At 40.2% G+C, this 25,202-nt stretch overlaps 1 protein-coding gene across 1 annotated transcript in view; it reads right to left on the bottom strand.

Annotated features, from left to right (window-relative positions):
- atxn1a (ataxin 1a) overlaps positions 1-23,595 on the bottom strand; it is an 86,812-nt gene extending 63,217 nt beyond the window's left edge. The window contains exon 1 of the mRNA XM_079655519.1: positions 23,460-23,595. The gene's annotated coding sequence lies outside the window, so the exon portion shown is untranslated. The remainder of the gene's footprint in view (positions 1-23,459) is intronic.
- Between the last annotated feature and the right edge of the window lie 1,607 nt (positions 23,596-25,202).

Below are 25,202 nucleotides of genomic sequence, written 5' to 3'. Positions count from 1 at the left end.
AAACCACAGAAAACAGCTGTCAAACTGGTTTGTAATTAAGGATGTTCATGTCACTCATCACTCAGCTGATGAACAGGGCTCAGCAGGCGGACATGCCCCTGCACATAGGGCAACATATCTTAGATTACATTATAACATCATTTTTCTGATGGTAAATTAGTTAAATTGCCTTAATATTGGTACGTACAGTACATATATTTTTGTATCAGCGAGGAGATGGGCTTATTTCAAAACTTCCATTACCCATTCAGCCCAAAACGAAAAAAGGCTTCTTTTTTTGAAGGCAAATCAAATTGATTAGACAGCATATAGGGAAGATTAGACGATGCTATTTCAGGTTTAGCAATAGGCCAGAAATTAAGAAAATGAAAAGGATTTTGCATTCTGAACAAGTTGCTTTCAAATATTGTGAGAAGAATTAAGTCAGGAGGAAAATAAACATTAGAAGTTTGCATCTTTCATGTATCTTGAATGCACCAAATACTTAATTCCCCTTCTGTGCACACGGAGGTGAGTGGGCTTTAAGCAGTTCTTACGGGGTTCACAGCACGACCTTAGGAAGTCACAGGCATACGTCATCCAGCACCGCGGCTGTGGCAGATCCTGCTGGCAGCACAGGTGCTCACATGCACACACTTAACACACCGTACAGACACACACTCACTCACACACACACTCGGCCAGGACACTGCAGGTACCCCCCCCCCCTCCCAACCCCACAAATGTACATTAGCACGCACATAAAGATGCACACACAGACACACACAGAGTGCAGGTGCTCACACCAGCTGTCCCTGGAGACCCTGCTATATGAGGTCTGATGACCAGGACAGAGAGGACAAAGGAACAGAGAAGGAGGACCGAACAGACGCCAACACTGACAGGTGTGCGTGTGTGTGTGCGTGCGTGCGTGCGTGCGTGTGTGTGTACTATGTGTGTGTGGCTCACGTCCAACACGCTGCACTGCCTTTAACCCAAATAAAGTCTGGTTATCTTTGTTTAACCTTGACTGTTGGTGCTGTGTGTGTGTGTGTGTGTGTGTGTACATGTGGGAAGGTGTGTGTTTGTATACTATGACCTTGGTGGATGCCAAGTCATCAACAAATATCAGGGGAATAATATATATAAAACTGGCCCTTTAAGAATTCTGAATACAAAGAGAGTAATGAGGCATTTCAGGCCGGTACAGTTGTTTTGTAATTTCACTTATTTTGTGGTTTGTGAGCTGAGCTGTGTGATTATTTTATTTATCTATTTCTCTGTACAGCACTTTGGTCTGGAGGTTTCAAAGTAATTTACAATAAACCTGTATTGTATTGTATTGTGTGACTTAAGGTCATGTGACTGTGGTGTCAGGCAGCTGACATGACATGGCATAAAGCGGTCTTTCCTGTCACTCCTACAAAGAGTGACGCTCGGTTGTGTAACCAAGGTCGCAGGGTGAGAGCGGCTAACGTAGCGTAGCCACACCCTGTCTGCCTGTTAGCATTCCATAGTGAGCTACACTGTCAATAGATGTCAGGCTGGAGATGTACAGCAAGGCTCAGACACGTCTACTGTGACCTTTCCTCTCTCTGCACAGAAGATCCACGAGAAAATGCAAATATCCCAGGCAGATTGTAGAGAAAGATAACAAATACCACTTGCTTTGACTCCATTATGCAGAGTTTTTAGGTCTAACATGACTATGCACTTATGATAAAGGCATAAAAAAGAGAGCGCTACAGTATGGAGTTTTTTAGGTGATGTATGAATGTATTAGTCAAATTAGACTGATCAAATGTCAGCATTGTTTACCTTTTATTCCCATGACCATCGACACATGGAAGAACATTTACAAAAGGTTTGTTTATATGTTGCACAAAGGAAGAAATAGGAATAAAGGGATCCCCACTGAGCCAAACCACACATCATTTTAACATTTATAAATGCATAATATACCCACAAACAAACTGCATCTAAAAAGGAGCTACCCCTGTCCTAAAGTGCTCTTTCAGTGCCTACTGAGGGAACTAACACTGCTCTATTTTTAAAGATGAAAGCTACCTTGAGGCGAAAACGGTTATCACAGAGACATGGTATCACTTGAAATTGAAAAATAAATATCTGATACAAGATAGGAAATGCAATGCATCGATAATAATCCTCTATATATCACATACAACACACGGCTCCACATGAGAGGCGTGCTGAAGCAGCTGTGTATTATATTGTGTTCTTTACGAGTACAGTAGCGCAGCTGCTTGTGGCAGCATGTTGAGATGGGTGTTAGTCACAGGGATGGGCCTCGTGGGGCTACACACTGCTACAAGGTCATACTGAGCTTATAATGTGACGGTCTGACTAAAGAAATGCTCACACAAACACACAGGCAAAATGATACAGAGATTGTGAGCAAAATGTATTTGAGATTTAAGAATGAATTAAGAATGCATTTTAGCTACTAATACAGTAAGTATTGTTAAAACCTTTGTATGTCACTTGTATTCTCTCAACAACAAAAAAATGCATTTTAGGATCATCTATCTCAAAGCAGAAATAATCATTATTTAAATATCCTTTAAAATAACATATTGTATATAAATATCAAATGTAGGTTTTATGTACGTCACTCTTTGTATCATAATCTCAAAAAATGTAATTATTTTTAAAAAGCATACAATCCAGTGCATAACTGCTAAGAAAACCAGTTGCAGTAAAAAGGTTGAAATGAGGACAGTGACACTGTGAGCAACTCTGCATCTCCGAGGACAGAAAAGAAACACATGTGCATGAGAGAGAAAACACACACACACTCTCAGAGTTCAGGGAGTTCTAAGTGCAATCTCTGACACATACTGTACCGAACCCCTCTCTCACGCTCACATATTATTACACGTACAGTACACACACATGTGCCTACACACACACACACAGAGGAGTGCCCCGAGTGTCTATACATGATTAAACGGCTGAAAGTGGGGCAGGCGCACAGTTCTAGCTCTGTGAAATGACTGCAGTTCCTTTCAACACACACACACACACACACACACACACACACACACACACACACACACACACACACACACACACACACACACACACACACACACACACACACACACACACACACACACACACACACACACACACACACACACACACACACACACACACACACACACACACACACACACACACACACACACACACACACACACACACACACACACACACACACACACACACACACACACACACACACACACACACACACACACACACACACACACACACACACACACGTCCTACAAGCTCTATGTCCAGTAGGTGTACAGAGCTACACACACAGATCCACATAGCAATAGTTCAATTATTAAGTGATCCCCTCGATGAAGCAGCATGGGGGATGAAAGCACAAGAGGCAACCCGTTATTGGCGCTGGCCACAAAAGATGACTAATTTTAAATATCAGCCTCTCCCTCTCATTCAACTACCCGCGGAGTTAATGTTTTCCTGGTGTTTTGCACTTAGCAGGATGCAGTGGCGGTTCTAGAACATTTTATATGGGGTGGCATAGGGGGGGCAAGAGGTCATGCCAGGGTGGCATGGGAGGGCGGACAGTACGTGCTATTTTATAATGTATACAATCTATTTATTGTTCATTCATGCCCTAACACAGGTGCACAAGAGAAACAAGGTGTTCAGACAAACAATCAGGTGCCCTTTGAGTCCCCCAAGCTTACTTCAATCATTTTAAATGAAAGGAAACTACAAAATGTATTTTAAAGCAATTCATTAATGGAACAGGTTGTTTTGCATTACAATGTAAAACTAAATATATATAACATATATATATTGTTTTTAAAAAATTGGTTGTCTTAGTATTAGACAGACATATTTGCATATCCTCACTAAGCATTATTACATATTAATTTAATAATAAAAAATCTAAATGCCCAATTATCCCAAAATGTTGCTGCTAATATAATCATATGCTTGTCAACTTTAACTGATCAAAAATAAATTCTGAAAAAATACTTGATTATCTATGAAATTGCAATATTGACACACGTCCCTCAGTTTGTTTCAACCCCGTCACGCCATACCATTTACCCTCCTATTAAAATAATGGATCAATCCATGTGTGATCTGCATTGAGGGAATTACATCACAGAAGTCTTTTGAAGGAAAGATGGCAAAGAAAGGCAAGTGTCAGTGTCTTCTCTTACCTATATTTCAGTTTTTGTATTTTCAAATTAAGATTGACAAGCTCAACATTTCAACTCTGTTATATGAATTAATAATAGTAAATAATTGTTTATTACAAAATAAACAATAGTTTTGCAAAATATTACAATTTTGTAATGTCCTTAACTTCCATGTGGTGCCATATCTTAGCTAAACAAGGTCTACTTTTGGTCAAAAACTTCAACCTTGTTACATTTTTTCAAAGAACTTCCTAGTAATTATTTATATGTTGTGCCTGAGGTGGGAACATGTAAGTAATCCACTACCAGATGTTATGACCAAACATTTTGTTTTCATTTTTCAAAGATGTAAAGATCCAAAAGGCACCCGATTCAAAGAATACTCAGAATTCTGCTTGTAAAAGTACTTAGTTATAATTAAGTACACAAATGACATCACCCATCTCTTCAAAGAGCTAAAGATGACCTGTGCAGCAACACATTTCAATAAATATTTGTCAATACTAAGAGCTAGATTGTGCTGCTGTAATGGAATATGTAAGGAGAATAAGAACATACCATGTGGTCCAGCTGGAGTTTCATCTACCTCCTGATTAGGGGTGCAACAACTAATCGACTTAATCGATTAAAATCGATTACCAAATTAGTTGGCAACTAATTCAGTCGTCGATTCGTTGGTGACGTCATCACATGTGTTCTACACCCCGTTAAGCTCCAACGTTATCGCTCTTTTGTATGGGTACAGGAGACATTTAAAAACATATGTTATGTATTATTGCTACATAAACATTATATCGCAGTCTTAGTGTCGCCAACTCAGTTTCTAATATGCAATATGACTACAAAATGCGTCTATAATGTATTTTCGATCTTCCGAATTCAGACGAGCGATCTCTCCCCCGCCTGCTTGCGAGGGGGCGGGGCAGTTTACACACACACGCAGGAGATGGCGGAGAGAACGCGCTCCGAGGTGTGGTTAAACTTTATCCGTCTCGATGTGGACAATGCTCGTTACCAAAATTGCAATAACAGTTTATCATATAAAGGCGGTAAAACGAGCAATTTGTCTAAACATTTAGCAAAAGTGCACCACATTCAGACGGAGAAATGCACCGGGTTCGGCTGTCTTTCTAGTAGCTCTGTAGCCCCTTCCAAGAGTAACCTTTCCACGTCAGGTGTTATGTATGCTAGCAGCAACACGCAGAGTTAACTCAGTTATAAAAACATAGGTTAATGATTAGAGGTAACTGAATTAGTTATTTTGTTAAAGTTTCAGCTATTCTGTTTACAGTTCTGTCATCACATTATTTAATATGATTTGTTAAAACATTGTTGTTTCTTTTGATGTGAAATATTATGCATTTAATTAAAATAAAAAGCAATGTTAGTTTTGTTCACAATTTGTTGAGTTAGTTTACCTTATTTCTTGTCAAAAGAACCGTTAATACTATCGTTGAAAGGACCGGATCGATAAGCAGTATTGATATAAGTAGTAGTACAGTTAAAACCTTAACGATCCGAATAATCGATTAATCGTTTCATTAATCGATAGATTAATCGATTATCAAATTAGTCGTTTGTTGCAGCCCTACTCCTGATCCCTGCCTCTGTCCCTCTTTCTGACACTTCATCTTTATTCCTCACATACATTTCTTCTTCTTCACTAATTTCTTCATCTCCTCCTCCTCTTCCTCCTGCTCTGACCCTCCTGGTCTGTTCAGTGAACTCTCTTTTCCCTTTCCTCTTTCTGTTCGTCCTGATCACTTCTCAGATATGTCTTTTTGTTGTTGTTGAATCACTCCAGCTACTCTGGCCTGCAAGAGTCTACTTGTGAAAAGCACTGGTACAAATGCTTGTATAACTTTACACGTTAGGGCCATGTAACTAATAAGTAGCATAATAAATATAACATCAGAAAGTATTTTTCAAACGCACACAGGCAGCTGTGTTTAGATCCAGTTTTTGAGGTAAAAGATGTATCCTGGTTTCATTGATCTGGCCTCATTGCTGTGATGTGTAGTTTACGTGGATTTAATAGTACCGCATAGTTTAGCAAAGTGATCGATCTCCCAGCTAGCGCTGCCTGCGTAGCATTTTGTAACGTAACGTCCCAAACAGCGCCCGTCTGTTAAACGCTATCGATTCAAACGGCAGCGTTTTATTAATATTTAGTTTCAAGCTCTCGTCCTTAGTAAAAACAAAACTAGTGGAAGGGGAAATGCTCCCAGGGGAAGCTGATTCATAGGTGCTGGGACAGCTCGTTCCCTCTCTGCAGCTCTGTGAGCCGCGGTCTGTTTGAACGCCGCTCCGCAGTTTAATGCAGGGCCGTAGCTGCGTTTTTAACGGGCCTAAAATTATATTTAAATTGATTCACTTTTAACTCATGCAATCAGGGCCGGCTCGAGACTATTTGCAGCCCTAGGCGAGATTTGAGTTGGCGCCCCAGCCAGAGAATCGTACAATAGAAAAGATAAAGATCAATAGAGTATCCAAGGAATACACAATAGAATGGGGGATGGACGTCACATCCTCTAGGGGGGTCTGGAGGTATGCCCCCCCGGGAAGATTTTTTTAACATTTTAAAGGTCACATGTCATGCTTTTCCGGTTATTATCCGTCCCCGTGTGTGTTATGAAGGTTTTTCTGCATGTAAACGGTGTGCAGAGTCAAAACCCTCAAAGTACACCCTGTAGCGAGTAAAACTCTAAAACAGAAAATACCTCCCCAAAACGCCTCGTTGGTGAAACGTCATCATGACGTCAACATCCATTTGATTCTTCCGGGTACGTGCTTACGAAAGCACGTACCCGGAACTAAATGGGCCAATCCGTGGAGCCGTTACGTTACGTCCGCGGAGCCGTTACGTTAAGCCCCCGCTGATTGGTCCAAATTGAACAATCCACACACACGCTCAGTGCAGGCAGCCCTGCTGATTTCTGCTCCGTGCTGCAGGCTGATAAAAGACAGTTGGGATCGCGCGAAATTCGCTCTGCAGACCCATTCTCACAGCGTTTATCAATCTATAAACCTTTTTCTTACTCAATATCAAGCCACACTTATTGTTTTTATTTCGGCTGTGACTTTGTGTGTGTTCAGGTTGAGTTTGGCTGTGTTTGGCTGTGTATCGCTAAACAAGGAAATCACGGAGGGGCGGGGGGAGGGAGGAGCTGCAGTGAGCCGTTTAGTGGAGAAAGTGAATACTGCTGAATACACATACTTTACAGAGATGCTGTATGCGAAATCAATGTGAGTTTGGAAAATTGCACAGTATTTTTCTATTTTAGTATACCTCAACAATGGAATTATGATCAGTGGAAATGGCCATGACATTTAACCTTTAAATTAAAATGCTTCAATCTGGTGCACTTTAAGCAGAATTACTACTAGATCTAGGGGGTACAACTCTAAACACCCATATGAAAAAGATTGGTTTACATTTTATTAATCAAATAAGTATGTGAACATAACCAATAACCTACCATAGCCAATAACAAATAAATGTAACTTATTTTATTTTTGTTGTTCCTTCATATCTTAAAACAATATTTTTGGTTATACATTGAAATGATTTCAAACCTGTTTTATCACAATAATTATAAAGGAGTGCCTTGGAAATATTTGTTTACATAAATTGTGACCAAACCGTTTGAGACCCACTGAGATAACTTAGACTAAAGTTAACTATCTAAACACTCAGAGTCCTTTACCTCACTGAGCTGTAGTTATCAGCCTCTCAGTCTGACTGGAGAGGACTCTCCCTCCACATTATTGTAGAAACGTCTTCTTCTAATATCCGTTAGAGCAGCTAGCACCAGATTCTAATAACAACAGCGCCGGTACCGGTGCACCCTCCCTCTCTCCCTCCCTCATTCGCTCCCAAGCTCACTCGCACTTTGGCTGTGAGCTGCGGGCGCCAGATAAGCCAACATCCCCCATTTTCATCACTTACAGCGCCCATCATACAGGGCAAATGAAAAGTGTAACCGGGGTCAAAAAAGGGTGTTACATTTACTTAATTATGAATGTTGTTACATCAAGGCCGAAAATTAGGATAAGCACCAACGGTCAAAAAAAAATTTGTACCAGCGCAGCGCCTCCCCAGATCTGGCGCCCTAGGCGAACATCTATAACGCCAGTACTACGGGCCGGCCCTGCATGCAATGCTTGTTTCGTTGCTTGAGAAGCTTGTGGAAATAGTGTAGGCTTGTTTTAGTACAGTTTTAGGGAAACAAAAGATAGGGGGGCAGCTGGGGGGGGCAAGGCTCTACAGTGGGGGGGGGGGCAGCTGCCCCCCCTTGCCCCCCCGTAGATCCGCCCCTGCCAGGATGGCTGCCATTATTATTTATGTTACAGCATTCTGTAACACCCCAAAAATGTTCTGTACTTCAGCATGGACTGAGTGCGGGACCACAATATGCCTTAAAGAAACATGGACAAAAACAGCTAAAGTATGAAGTCCTTTGAACTGCATGGGATGTATCAGCTTTTAAAGTAAAGTGGCTAGTTGTTAATATAAACGTTTTCACAGTTTATTATTGCATATTGCAAGAGTAGCTTATACAAAGCTTTCTACCTGAGTGCAAATTAAAGGATCAATTTAAAAAGGACTTAAATGTATCGAGGGGAATTGGATGCCTCATTAAAATCAGATAAGGGGTCATGATGATCGTCTTGCTGCTGATGCACAATTTCAAAAGTCTGCTTACTGAGATATTATTTAGAAATACCATAGTCCGACGTTTTTTAGCTCTTGCATCATTACGACGTTGTGTAACTTTTATCTTCGCCGTTGAGGGATTGTCTGGGCAGTTTGTGACCTTTTCCCAGAAAATATCAGCAAACTTGTTTTGGCACCAAAAATAGCTCTTAGAAAAATTCAGCTTGTATTTGCAGTACACTGAACTGCAAACACGATATCTGTCCAAGCAAATAAATAAATCTTTTTTTTTTTAAATATCTAACAAAAACTAGATAAAAGTCTAAATTAATCCCTGGTATTCACAATTTGATTTTAGATATCCAGTGCCGTTTCTACTTCTATAGGTAAGTAATGTTGTGTCACACGTTTTTTATGATCATGATCAAGAATCTGATCTATTTATAATATCAGTTATAATCGTATTTTGGCACATCAATTAAATTTGGTTTTTTTCTTTGCCAAAATACAAAGTTAACAACCATCCTGCTCAGACATATTTTAGCCAGGTCCAGCTCACACTGAGTCACAACACAAATGTTGAGAATCAGCCTGGAAATCTACAATGACTCACAGCAGCTTGGTCAGGGAGACATGGCTGAAATGACTTCTGCTAGATTCAGTTTCATGGATTTACAGGAAGCGATGCCAAAGAAACACTGTAGTACTTGCATTGGAACAAAATTGGCATTTGCAAGATATACCATATGATCTAAATTTACTGTCAGAAATCCAATCTGTAGTTGTCTTTTTTAGTTTTTCCTTTTTCTCTCTCATGGAGAAAACTGGGTCAAAGCTTAAGCAAAAAATAATACTTTAACATATGTCAAGGTAAAGCAAATGACATGAGTTGTACTATGTAGTTAGGATTAAATGCTCACTGTTACAAGTTACAATTCTTTACTGTGCGCAGCCGAAGGTAATTTTATGAAAACCAGACAGCCTGAGCTGCGCCACATCTGGTCAAAACCTTTTTCTTTCATTTACGTGGGGCTTACAAACAAAAAAGCATATAAATGAGCACAGGACACAAGCTTACTACTTTTACGAGGCATTATGAAACTGTGCCTCAGTTTTAAAAGATTATAAGTAAACAACAACAATATAAACCCTCCAAATCTCCTCTCCAAAGCTGGACCAGAGGGGACTGAGCTGTGTTACTATTGGTGGAAACTAATCATGTTTTGCTCTTGGCAAACACACAGAGAAACCTTTGCAAAAAGTTTGAATTGAAACCTGCAAATCCAGCAGCTTCTTAGCAGCCTTGTGACAGGTTTCTGGGAATCAGACCGTGAGGTGTTTATGAAAGGAGGTTTGAGTTTCTATGTTGTGATTTGCGGTTTGAAACTTCTTGCAATGTGAATCTTTGAACTTTTGGATGCATTCAGCTAAAAATGGATGCTTCTGTTTAACATCACCACCAGATACACAGGAATACAGTAGTTGGCGTGACACCACAAATGATCATTTCCAAGAAAAGCTTTTATGTAATACAGATAGCTCTGTGGGTCATGGTGATAAAGCCAAGACTTGTCGCTGGTCAGCAGATAGGAAGTTAGTCCCACTAAAACACACAATCAAGCACACATACACCGGGTAATATGATTGCTGATGCCATAAAACCAAGTCCTAAATACTGACTGCAATGGACACAGAGCAGTATTTCACAAGCCTTTTCTGAGGTATTCATGACGAATGAATTTCCCTCACCATCAATACATGGCCATTACCAGGACGACCAGATAAACATGAGCGGTCAGCACTTATGATCGAGCTGCGAGACAGTGGCTCAGGCTTTGTATCCTCATTGAGCAACACCTTGTTGAAACAGTACCTTGCATAGTTACCAACATTCAGTCATGTCCTGCTGTATAGAGCTGTGTGTATTCATACTTAAAAAATGTGTGCGAAGCACACAAAGAGGAGTGTACCCATTAGTAAACAATGGGGAGGATGTGTAATCTGGCTAAAGCTCTAAAAGAAACATTCTAATTTACAGCATAGTTTGTTAATATTGCATTAGAAAATGATTTATATGCAGCAGTAAAACTAGTTAACTGTTAATCAACTAGGAGAGTAGTAGAACATGTGAGCTGATGTTCAGTGTCATGGTTCAGGGTCAATGTGGTTCTAGGAAAAAAGGTCATGGAGTTCAGGTCAGACCAAACCTAAATATTTGTGTGTGTGTGTGTGTGTGTGTGTGTGTGTGTGTGTGTGTGTGTGTGTGTGTGTGTGTGTGTGTGTGTGTGTGTGTGTGTGTGTGTGTGTGTGTGTGTGTGTGTGTGTGTGTGTTCGGATCGGGGGGTCACAGGTTCAAACCCAACTGCAGTCAGCATGTCGTTGTGTCCCTGGACAAGACACTTCACCCCAGATTGCACCTGTGGGGTTTGGGTGTGTGTGTGTGTGTGTGTGTGTGTGTGTGTGTGTGTGTGTGTGTGTGTGTGTGTGTGTGTGTGTGTGTGTGTGTGTGTGTGTGTGTGTGTGGTGTTCTTCACATTGTCTGATGTCCAAGAAAAGTGGAAGACTGAACGCTTTATCATCATTCTTCAACAAATAGGGTGGCCTTGTGGATCAGCTGCACATTATGAACGCTCTCTCCTGTTGTTTGGTATGTAAGATAGTATTTCACGTGGTGTGCATTTAACCTTACAAACACATTTTTAATTTATCTCACTTCAAATTTATCAAGGTGAATCAGAGGATCTTACACAAGGCAATCTACTAAATAGCCTCTGCTTTCATCAACAGTGGGATAGAAATGAACAATCAATCACGTCCAGCCCAGACCTGAGCTCAGGATTGCTTAGTTACATTTAAGTTGCAGAAAGGTATATTATAAGAGGTAAATAATAATGTATTAAGGACTTTTATGTATTCTTGCACCTCTGGCAGAAAACACAAAATGTATACACTTTCACCTTCAAATCAGATAATTCAAGAAAAAGGAGTCACCAGATACTAAAGTAAGCTACAGTACAATTGATCCATACTATAATCAAACACTACACTGTTGGTGTAGTATCTGAAGGAAGTAGTTTGAGTATTTGTTCAGTACACTCCTCTGAAATTATATACAGTAAGTCCACGTGAGATAAATTAGCGATGGCAGTTTTGACAGCTGTATTTTGTTCATATTTAATGTCACAAAACATTTTGAATATTGCATACTCCAACTCATAATGTCCCCACATGCACACACAAATTCTCTTTCCCCTTTCCGGCACACGAGTGCTCTTGCTTTAGTTAGTTTAAATGGTAGCCATCAAGTGCCTCCTAAAAGGGTAGGAGGTAGCGTGTCCTGTCAGGTTGCAAATGCACTCAGATATCCATCGCAGGCAGGCTCGCAAGAGGTAGTGTGGGGGCACCTTGCTAGCAGAGCTAATGGCACGTTATGTAGCATTAAACCAAGCTGACTGGGCACTCGCCTCACAAAACAAAGCACTGGGGTGAAAGAAAGGGAGAAAAAAAAGCATATTTTCCTCCAAACAGTGTCAGCGGTTGAGTTTTGAGGCTAATTGGCGGTGAACTGTTTGATAGGAGACGGATGAGAGAGTTGTTTTTTGTCACAATAGTGGTTAACATCTGACAGGCCGGCATAAAAGGAGCTCATCCTCAATCTGTATTGATGCAGGATGTTATCTTTAAGTGCTGTGGGATATATTGTACACTAAAACGTATAGAACACATTAGAGACCAAACAATGTAGTAAATGTGGTGGGGAAACTCCCCGTTTTTTATTCTGAGTTGCACTATTGTGACATTAATGGGGCATGCTATCAGAGGGAAAATGCAGCGAGCAAAGAAGAAACATCAACACCCGACAATAAAAGTCGTGTCACTTAATCCGCAGGGCTCTCATTCAACTATGGTCTTCACAATACCCACACTGTTAACCAAACAAAAACACCATCTGAAACATGTGCCATTCAAGAAGAAACTATTCAAATATAAAAAATAAATGTTCACACACTGTTACAATAATGGTTTGGATAGATAAATACTTTAAATACAGGGTGAATAATCCACATCAAAGCTAGCTTTGTTACTCTAGCAGACAGTTAGACCATCAAACAGCAGAAAAACTGCACACAGTACATTCATATTTGGTTCAATGCGTATTTGGGAATTTGTGTTTTTGCAGTTACTACCCATAAGTGTTCTTTCTGGTCGGGTAAGCAAATGAGACCTGTAGTTTCTCCTGAGGTGAGATGTGTGTAAAAAATACTTATTAGTTCTGATGATTTCAAAAACCCCTGATACTCTCACTATGGCTTATGAAAATCTGACATCTGGGAAGTTTATAAGTTCCCATCAGAGCCATTACGGTTATGAAATGCATGAAAAAAAAAAAAACAGGGTTATTTTGGTCTGATGAGGATGCTTAGTCATTTCCCATTAGGTCAACTTTATTCTCCTACCACAGGTATTTTCCGTGGGCAAATCCCTGCAATACATATGTACACTAGAATACACACAACTGCACTAAGAGTGTGGTTTTCGTGTTGTATGTTGATGCAAATGAATGTCTGTAAATTGAGTATGTTGTGTATGAGCTTGCCAATAAGTATTCCGTCTGTAAGAGGGTTTTACATTGTGACCGAGTAATATTTTCCGAACAATGTGCACATCCAGGGCTGGTATGACACTGAGCCATTTTGCAGCCAAGTTCCCTCCCCACTGTGGCATTTGAAAGTACAGGACAGTGTCAGAGAGGCAGTGCTGGCCAGGCCACAGTGAAACCTCACATTAACCTCATTTATCTGTGTTGTAGCTTATCGCCCGACCCCTGCTACACACTCGCGGATGAACACACTCTGGCAAAAACACAAGTCTGAGCTGCGGCAGGCACACACACATGCACACAAGGCAAGGCAAGGCAAGTTTATTTATATAGCACATTTCAACACAAGGCAATTCGAAGTTTACAAAAATCAAAAGACATTAAGAGCATCAAGAAACATATTATAAAATGATATCTAAAAACACTCATTTAGAAGCAATGATATAAAATGACATTTAAAAACACTAATTTAAAAGCAAAGATAATAAAAGTTACAGTGCAGTTTAAGATATGAATATATCAATTAAAAGCAGCGACAAAAAGAAAAGTCTTCAGCCTGGATTTAAAAGTAGTAAGGGTTGCAGCGGACCTGCAGGTTTCTGGGAGTTTATTCCAGATATTTGGAGCATAATAACTGAACGCTGCTTTACCATATTTAGTTCTGACTCTGGGGACAGAAAGCTGACCAGTCCCCGAAGACCTGAGAGATCTGGATGGTTCATCATTTAGCAGGAGGTCAGAAATGTATTTTGGGCCAAAACCATTCAAAGCTTTATAAACCAGCAGCAGTATTTTTGAAATAAATTATTTGACACACAGGAAGCCAGTATAAAGACTTCAGAACAGGAGTGATGCGATCCACTTTCTTAGTGTCAGTGAGGACTCGAGCAGCGGCGTTCTGAATTAGCTGCAGCTTTCTAATAGATTTTTTAGTGAGACCTGCAAAGACACCATTACAGTAGTAGAGTCTACTGAAGATAAAAGCATGGACACGTTTTTCCAAATCCTGCTGTGACATAAGTCTTTTAATCCTAGATATATTCTTTAGGTGATAGTAGGCTGATTTAGTAATTGTTTTAATGTGACTGTTGAAACTCAGGTCAGAGTCCATAACTTAATGCCACGTATACACAGCAACATACTACACATATCCCTCTGGGACAGTAAATCTAAATTCACTATGGATAAAGGCAATAGCAAATACATGCTGTGCTAGGTTTGGGCGATATATCAGCTCTCTGCTATTGGCTAAATGCATCATCACTGGATCCCAAGTAAGGTAGTGAACTTCATTATAAAACAGGGAGAATAAGCAAAGTAATATCAGATGTGTTTAAGGTGACTATTGTCTTGAAATTAGCCATATCATTTTTTAACTTGAATCGATGTGTGGGAAGAGATAGAATGTTCCTTATTTCATCAATGCAGTGCCATGCATAACACTACTCCATTAGGTATGTTTTGCTATATTTGTCCACTCGTGTCTTGCTGCTTTTCTAACTCTACTCAAAGCAGGAGTGATGCCACTATCTTAGAACATGCTTGTGTAATTTATAGCGCCAATTAAGTTGCCTCTCCTCAGCCAACTATGTACACAATCCTGTTACTTTTCAGGGACAGGATGTGCTCACCAAGCAGTAGAAGCAGGACACATATTAAAGACTCTAGTGGATGGATGGTGAAAGAAAAAGAGACACTTTCTAAAGAGGTCCTGACACTGTAATTGCTGATGGGCTCATGGCTCACCAGGTGTTCTCTCTGTCAGTGTTTCTGCACACCTCCCCAAATAACACTATTCCAATGTCAGGAGCTTAGTACAGTGCAATGCTAAAAGAAGGGACAGGAATAATAGGCACCCAAGCAGCGTGCGAGTCAGTCAGCCACATGTCCAAACAGATGAGACTGATCTATGGCATTCCAGTAAAAAATATGAACAGGCCAAGCCACAACTACTAGACAGCTAGCCCGAGAGCCAGACAGACAGACATTAAGAAACTTGCTCTATTCTAACCACATCAAAGTCATTTCAAAGAGGAAATATTTTCAGCCTTACAGACGCTGTTTTTAATATTTTTCCTCTAGTGCCAACCCATGCAAGCCAATAACCATGTGGGACTCAGATCCAATCAGAAACCAATGCATTGAAAGATAGATTGGACAGACATCAGGACGTTATTGCACGTGGGAAGACTCAATTACATTTTATGCATTGTACTACCATGTGCTGTGTCTTGACATCAGCATCCTAAGGAGTAAACAGTAGTGATGAAAGGCAAGCTTGCGCCAAGAACAACATTAGTGAAGGGTGGATTTTGGTATTCCAGGGATTGTTTCTATCACTGGTCATTTTCCTGTTATTGAATTCCTCTCCTTCTCAATGCCTAACATCCTGGCTCACACTTAAGTCATTGTTGATAGCTTCGCCTCACACCCATTTTTCACTTTTAACAATTGAAGTGGTAGGCCTACTGGTAAAAAATGGACGTACATAAAGAATAAAGTTTAAACCTCGTTTTTTTTATTTTAGGGCATATGTACCTGGAGGGTCCTCTTCAGCTCATATTATAGACTATATATAAATGGACGTAGTGTCCGTGACATCACCCATAGGTTTCTGCAGAGTTGCTGAGAAGTCCTTAGTAGGCGGAGTCGGCCGCTGCCGTCTCGACAGTGAAGTCAGAGTCTAACTCCAGCCTGATCCAAATAAGGGCAAAGAGGCGGAGCCGAGGCGGCATAAGATAAGTCCGATATTTAAATAAAGAATACTCCACCAGCAGGGGCGGATCTAAGGGGGGGCAGCTGCCCCCTAACTTTTGTGTCCCTAAAACTGTACATGTAGAAACAAACCTACACTATGTCCACAAGCAACGAAACAAGCAGTTTATTCATTAAAAGTGAATCATTTTAAAACATCATCTTAGGCCCGTTAAAAGCGTAGCTACGGCCCTGCATTAAACTGCAGAGCAGCGTTCACACAGATCGCAGCTCACACCGCTGCAGAGAGGGATCGAGCTGTCCCAGCACCTCAAGGTGGAGCATTTCCCCTTTCACTAGTTTTGTTTTTACTAAGGACGAGAGCTTGAAACTAAATATTAATAAAACGCTGCCGTTTGAATCGATAGCGTTTAACAGACGGGCGCTGTTTGGGACGTTACGTTACAAAATGCTATGCAGGCAGCGCTAGCTGGGAGATCGATCACTTTGCTAAACTATCCGGTACTATTAAATCCACGTAAACTACACATCCCAGCAATGAGGCCAGATCAATGAAACCAGGATACATCCTTTACCTCAAAAACTGGATCTAAACACAGCTGCCTGTGTGCGTTTGAAAAATACTTTCTGATGTTATATTTATTATGCTACTTATTAGCTACATGGCCCTAACGTGTAAAGTTATACAAGCATTTGTACCAGTGCTTTTCACAAGTAGACTCTTGCAGGCCAGAGTAGCTGGAGTGATTCAACAACAACAAAAAGACATATCTGAGAAGTGATCAGGACGAACAGAAAGAGGAAAAGGAAAAGAGAGTTCTCTGAACAGACCAGGAGGGTCAGAGCAGGAGGAAGAGGAGGAGGAGATGAAGAAATTAGTGAAGAAGAAGAAATGTATGTGAGGAATAAAGATGAAGCGTCAGAAAGAGGGACAGAGGCAGGGATCAGAAGGTAGATGAAACTCCAGCTGGACCACATGGTATATTTTTATTCTCCTTGCATACATATTCCATTACAGCAGCACAATCTAGCTCTTAGTATTGACAAATATTTATTGAAATGTGTTGCTGCACAGGTCACCCTTAGCCCTCTTAAGAGATGGCTGATGTCATTTGTGTACTTAATTATAACTAAAGTACTTTTACTGTACTTACAGTAAACTGAATTCTAGGGTATCATGAGTATTTTCTGCTGTTTTATACTTATTTTAGTTTGTTTGTCTGAACACCTTTCTTCTCTTGTGCATTAAGAACTTTTGTGTTAGGGTATGATTTAACACAACAAATAGGTTACAGTATAAAATGCCACGTACTGTCCACCCCACTGTGGTCTATGGACATTGCTCCTTTCTGCAGCCTGCTTCTACCGGCCAATAGATGAACTGCAGTTTGTGGCACTTCCTTATGGGCTTCCCGGCTCTGCCACAGAGTTTGCCGCTTGGCTCACATGCATAAAGTAAGTTATACTTTATGTTGCAAGTTTGTGTCGATTGAGCAAAAATATAGAATTACCTCACCTAATTTGGTCCATTGTACATCAAGATTATCCTCAAGCAATTTAAGTCGCTGTAAAACTTTTATCATAATCTTTACAAGGACATACCTGTGATGCTGATGTTTGGGTAATGGAAACCTTTACATCTGTGCTCCAATACATGTACATGACCCCGATTCCTACTATTCTCCTTTCATCTCCCTTTCTCATCACTATCTATCTGGCTGGGTCCCAGGTTGTCAGCTTATCCTTGTCCCGGGCCTGGAGCTCTACGGGGAAGAGAAGAGTCTGCAGAAGCTGTCTGACTGCCAGTCAGTCAGTGTCAACTCCACACTGTAATCCTCTACTGCTTCCGATAAGGATAAGGCAGAGAAGACTAGGCTAGCAGAAGAGAAGAGAAAAAGGAGAGAAGAGAAGATAGGAGAGAGGAGGAGAGAAGATAGGAAAAGAGCAAAGGAGAGAGGAGAGGAGACAAGAGAGACTGAATACAACTTTCAAGAAGGCATTGATACATGGAGAAAAAAGGCAACATTGTAGATGAGACACAACACTTTTTACAAGTGGGAGATTCATAATTTTAGCAACCAAACAACATTCCATAACCCCCCCAACAAAATAAATGATGTGGCTTTATCATTTTCTGAGTCACAGTTGAGAGAGCTCAGGGCCACTGCTCTATTATGCACTATATAATATGATTAAACAGCTGTTATCAGTTAGGTTCTCCCTCAGAAGGCCGATGCTTAAAAAGTATTTCCTCTCAGTCAGGCTGTGGTTGGAATGTAATCAAATATGAATCAAGGCAGAGAGATCACAGGAGCAGCACACTGAATTAACTATTGCATGATGGCTTACATCAGGTATCACAGTTGATGTAAAGCCCAGGCTGGCACAGCAATCTTCTTTCTAGAGACGGTTTACGAAGCAGCTCGGAGGATTTTAATCCATTTGATGAGTTCCTCAGATTCAATTTGATGCAGGAACTCAAATGTGTAGCTTAAAAGCTTGTTATCTGCCCACTAATGATCATAATTTACACATTATACAAGTTCACTGTAGTCTTTCGAAGCAACCTCCCTGGCAAATAGACAGCTGTATATCATGTCAGCTACACTGGCAGCCATTACGGAGCCAAAGCCAACACACGGCTGAACTAAGTCCCAAAGCCAGCTTCCCTTTTTCACATGGTTATTGAGCCATGCAGAGGCTTATCGACCCGACAATGTAACACAAGTTTGTAGAATGGCTTTAGTCCCCTCTCTCCCCTCTCATTCAGAATCTGGGGTTTGCCTTGGTCATTCAGAAGATCGGTATTGATTATTCTGCCACTTCAAAATAATGACTGTAAGCATGGAAAAAGGATCACAAAGCCAGCAAATGCACACAATGCACTCTAATGTTCACACACAAAATATAGATCTACAAGTCCTGTGAAGTGATAAACTCCCTTTGAATGTTAAAATGAACATTTCGATCCAATTATGAGATATTAGCGGGACTTCAACAAGCGCAGTGATGAAGTTCGGTGATAGTCGTTGACCCTTACATCACCAACGACGTGTTTCCACTCTGCAGAGATAAATTGGCGATTCAAGTGCCTGCCATCTCAGTTGAATTGTTATTGCTAAGAAACACAAGACTGTGCACTAAGCGATAAAAGCATACAGCATCCCACACAGCGGAATGTTCTTTCACACAAAATACAAAAAACTCTCATTGATCCCCTTTAAAAGCAGTTTTCTGTGTGTGTGAGGGTGTCCTTTCTCCTGTGTGCATGCATGTGTACTCAGTGCACTCATGAATAGAGGAGGATGAAAGGAAAAGCTGAAAAGGTCTGAGCGCACTGCATGGTTCAACCAGACAGCTCAATCTCTTGATCTGCCCCCCCCCCCCAAACCCACCCTCTTTACTATTTCAAAATCATTTTTTCTCACACCTACACCTGCCCACACAGCTGTTCCTCTTTCCAGCTTGGGTAAAAGAAGACTGAGGAACAGGGATTCACCTGTGACTGCAGGCGTGTGTGACATCATTTTCATTATTCATATATAAGCATTTGCTTCCTCCTGCTCCCTTTCAGACACATATGATTTATTGTTATTATTATTAATATGAAGACTTTTTTTTTTTAATATATCAATATTATGATGAATGTGGATAAATACTGTATTTTAACAATACGGTAATCCTATTCTGTTTTTCACATTTTTTTCTTTTTTTCATTTTTTTTTTATCTGTTCGAAGTAAAGATTGAAATGAAAATGATCACGCATCAAGCACTTGTTTGGTGTAAAAGTGCTAGAAAATATTTACCAGGGAGAGAAATAAGCGAGAAAGGAAACAGGAAAGCAATATCTAATCAATATGCTAGGGCTGCTCAATTAAATCGTATTTTAAATCGCGATTACGATTATGGCTTGCAACGATTACGAAAACAACGTAATCGGAATAAAACGATTATTTTTTTATTATTACTTTTTTTTTTTTTTTTTTTTTTTTTGGGGGGTTTTCAGTTGAATTATACTTAAAGTTCAGGGTAATCAACTGTTAAAAACATACTGTTCAAAAAAAGATTCTCCAATAAATGGATGTTTTCAAAGTCAATGAACAATCACATTTAATAATCGCAATTACAATTATTGACCCAAATAATCGAGATTGTGATTTTTGCCATAATCGAGCAGCCCTACAATATGCTCAACGTTTTAGCTTGCTTAAAACACATTTTCTTTAGATGTGTCTGAATGTGTTTGTCTCCTTAAATACAACAAGTAATTATAGCAAGTGTCTACGTTGTGTTAGGGCTGTGGTTTGGCTACACATAAGAGCTGATGAACTTCTTATTGATGTGGTGATGTATTTAAGAGTCTCTCATTTGATGGATGATCATTAATAAAATATTTTCTCTGGTTACTATTGTCTTTCAGAGCAACTAAACACCACCAGAAGCTTTTGCATGACTCAGTGCACAGCATGTTTTGTTGTTTTACCTGTACTCACATGAAGACATCTTGATCTGGCAGAGGTGCAGGGCAAAAACAAATGTTAAGAGTAAAACCTGTAATTCTAATGAATGTGTCTACCAATATATAAGGACACACAAACACCTGTTGCAGTGATTGGTTGATCCATTTGCCTCACCTACCCATCATTCACTCGCATTTCTGTAACTAAATGCATTCAACCAGGAAATCTCCACCCAATCATTCCCTGGAGATCTCTCTCTCTCTCTCTCTCTCTCAACCAACCAACCAACCAACTAACCACACATTAAGACTTTCCTCTTTTCCCTTACATTGGCAGCATATTCCAGAGACAAGAAAAAGCCCAAAATCAAGCATGATTTACAGTAGAAGATGTGTGTATTCGCATGTGTTAGAGGATTTAGGTCCGTGTGCACATATGACTCAGACAAATGAACCGAGCTCAGTTAAATGGCTTGTGATTAGGACACATTGGCTTCTAATTGCCTCTCATTACCATTTGAAAGTGAGTGGCGGCTGGAATCAAAGGATATGGTGGCAGTGCTAAAGTGTGTGTGTGTGTGTGTGTGTGTGTGTGTGTGTGTGTGTGTGTGTGTGTGTGTGTGTGTGTGTGTGTGTGTGTGTGTGTGTGTGTGTGTGTGTAACAGTGTGCCTCATTCACAGTGGCATGACCGCATGATAAGGCACTATGGGGACAATCCATTTATTCCTATCACAAAGCCTTTAGGTTCACCATCATATCCTCTTATAGACTCAATCAAAGCCCTTTCTTCTTCAGTCCACACTTATCAATCATCCTAAAACAACTGTGCACTTTTGGCAGGAACAATTCTGAACACATTTATTTAATAACAAGCACAACAGTTCCAATCTTGAATCTTGAATCAAATCCAAAAATATCAATTTACAATAACTTGAAGACCTCCTTATGGTATTCCTCAGGGATGCATAATGGGGTCCTTTTGGCTGTATCATCCCTCTATCATTAGTCTTTGACTCTCTGGTCATCAGCAATTGTATTGGCAAGAATCTGGCAATCTGGAGTGTACCTTTATTTTTCTTACACTCCTAACGGTTAGACAACAAGGAATCCCCAAATTTCTACCATATATTTCCATCGTACCATTTACTATCCCTCTTACTTCTGTGATCTGCTTCCAACAACACAGGGAACCATAATCTCAAAAACAAAAAGTGTTGGCTATGTATTTTTTGTAATATTTTGCATAATAAACTAATACAAGTATTACTTGCCAATGAAGAAGCTGCATGCATGGGTACATTTCATGAAAATCTTATATTTCTCAAGTTTTTTTAAGGCAATAAATAGATGTGTTTGTCGTGTACTGTGCACAGTAGCTGAGACTAGGGAATATACTGCAATAATATATTTGTTTTAAAGCTTGAATTAAGTAATGCATAGCAACAGTTGAATGGGGAAAAGGAACTGATGCAGAATATTTAAACTTCAGTTGAAATCTTCTTTTAGTCTGTTAAGATAACTAAGCATGTTAAACATTCACATACAAATTGATTGTTGTGCCTAGTGAGTTGACATTGTTAATAGATTGGGTTTACATGTAGCTCAGGTTACATATATATTCACATATGCTCTGTTGTGTGAAAAGCTATTAATGAAGAAATGTGTGTAGTGCATAGGCACTCTAGGTTGAATTGCTTAAGGGAAGGCAACTCAATAGGTTATAGGACATGCTTCAAACATGAAAGACATAAGAAACAATTAAAAGTGCAAAAAATAAATTCTTCACAGAGCAAAAAGTTGCATTTTCACCAGTAAAGGAGAACACTTCAAAGAGTAAATTTGCAGCTGCCAGTAGAACTGCACCTTTTCATCTTTAGCAGCTCTACATTTGTCACTTGGTCTCATTTGGATTTCATATTAATTTCATAATGCGAGTGAAAACCTAGGCTATCACTTGGGAATCATAGCCTACCCTGAGTGCAACTCCGAGGTGTAAACAGAGTAAAAATAGCCTGCTATCACAGGCTTCCCTACAGTCCCGTTATATAATGGTCCAGGCTAGGATGAATGACATCACGGCTAGTCCAGCAATCACAAGCCCTATGTCCTTTACAACCAGCTGGCAGTGTAAAACACTGAGTAGTAGATATAACATACGCAACAATCCTTATAAACGGTCTAAAAATGAAACACAAATATGTAACAACATTTTCGCAAACACTTGACAAATTATGCGAGTGTGGTTAGTTGTACTTCGTCTCTTTTCGTGTAGAGAAAACACTTCCGCGATGGTGAAACGTAGATAAAAATGTACTGCTTGCATTTGACAGTCATTATCAGTAAGAAAATAGTTAAACATAACACCTATACCACGCGAAGCAACCTTATTTAGCAGTGTATGTCAATGATAAGCGTTACAAAACATCCTACAAAGAGCAAATGTTTGAGCCGAGGTCGAGTGGCGCAGTTACTGAAAGTACAGCGGCTGCCCGACACCAGCTCTGCCGGCGAACGCGCTCTTTGCTCGGTCAGAATCCAGCCAAACCTCCGCTCTCTTTCGCCCCACTTAAACACTACTTTGCATGTACGTCCCGAAATGACAAGTACATCAACCTAAAGCCCGCATGCCCCCGTGCTGTTTGGTCACTTAAAAATAGGTCAGAGGGCGAAGTAAACATTTTCCGAGGCTTTGAAGTAAACCAAAGCGTCAGCGCCACCCTGCCCAGTTCTTCCAGCCATTTTCTCTTCACAGCTCCAAAGAAAGACAAAGTGGCATGGCGAAAGCATTGACAGCTTGGTCAAAGGAGTAGTGAATGAGGAGTTTTGTGTGACTTACTGTAGGGTGTAACGGGCTGCTGAGTTTGTGTCTCTCCTTGTTGCCAGGGCTCCCCTGCTCTGCTCCGGCGCTGGCGGTGGAAAGCGTCTCCCCTCCTAATGATGTTTGCAGCGCACAGCTAATAGCTCTCTGCCCCCACCTTCAGAGAGAGAGAGAGAGAGAGAGAGTGAGGGAGAGAGAGAGAGTGAGATGGGGGGGGGGGGGCGTTTGTAAGCTCCTCATTGCAAAAATATGAGAGGGCTCGGAGCTCTGCAAACTGAGACTGAATTACAAGTTCACTGACAGTACTAGGGCGCGAGAGTGCACAGTATAGCTACATATGCCATGTTCAGTGTAAGTAAGTAAGTGTAGTGAGTGTATTTGGATATAGCAGCATAGCCAATTCCAGACACTGCATTTCTTTTTTGTTTTTTTAATTTAATTTATAAAAGTGTAAATCATTGGTTTAGCTGGTGTGTTTCCTTAGCTAAACATCCATCAAAAAAGTAAGCTGCAATAACCCTCATTAGTTAAAAAATAATGAACTTCAACTTTTGACCACATCACTAAACGTTCAAGAATGTATAAGGTGGCTACACTTTTGGGTCATTTGTATTTTACTTTAGTAATCTTTTGATTATACTCCACTGTTTTTGACAGCTGTAGTTGTATATTTTGAGTCCAGGAAGTGCATAAACCCAAACATTTTTGATTAAATCCATGTTTATGCATTACTTATGATAATCTAATAACGTAACTCGTAATGCTATAACACACACAGGATAATCCTGCCGCACAACACATTCAATTAAGTTTGTTTGTTCAAATTTAAAGAGACTTTTACAGATTGATTATTACTTATAACTGAGTATTTTTATTTCCTAGTATTACTAGTATTGCAATTGATAAAGTGAGTATTAAATATGTATTTGATAATGTAATGTTTGCATCACTGGTGGCTATTGTTTATCCCATGAGCTTAACCTTATGTTTAATATCACATGCTGGGGACACCACACCATCTTTACTTTGAGTTCTCAAGAAGCTGTCAAAAGGCCTGCAGGTCCTGGCAGTCATCTGAGGTAGAAAGCTCAAGATCCTAGGGAGAATCATTTTAGCTGAGAGCAATGACTAATAGTCAGCTGACAGTGACAAGGTGGAAAATCTCAGCAGCTGATAGTGACTGCTTTTACACACACACACACACACACACACACACACACACACACACACACACACACACACACACACACACACACACACACACACACACACACACACACACACACACACACACACACACACACACACACACACACACACACACACACACACACACACACACACACACACACACACACACACACACACACACACACTCACTAACAGCACACCCAATCTAGGAATACTAGAAAACATGTTGACGAAATATTGTTACTCATAACATGATTTAGGTGTTGCTAAATCGCATTAAGCTACTAAATTAAATTGGCTTTTTGTGGTTCAAACATTTGACAATTGGTGTATCTATTCATTTTACATTCCTATATGATACAAAATCAGCCACAACATTGAAATTAAACAGTTAAGGACAATTAAAATACTTAATTAACCCCCCCTTCTATTTTGTGTGTATTTTATCTTGACCCCTGTGACCTCTCCCAGATTTCCAATATGGCAGCCTTCGCCTCTTGGACACAGGAGAGTGTAACCTGACACTGAATGAGCCGTTGGGTGCACGAGGCTGCAGAGTGACAGACGATC

This window comes from Notothenia rossii (assembly GCF_949606895.1).
Source record: "Notothenia rossii genome assembly, chromosome: 10".
Taxonomy (NCBI): domain Eukaryota; kingdom Metazoa; phylum Chordata; class Actinopteri; order Perciformes; family Nototheniidae; genus Notothenia; species Notothenia rossii.
This window is presented reverse-complemented; position numbering and strand designations above follow the sequence as displayed.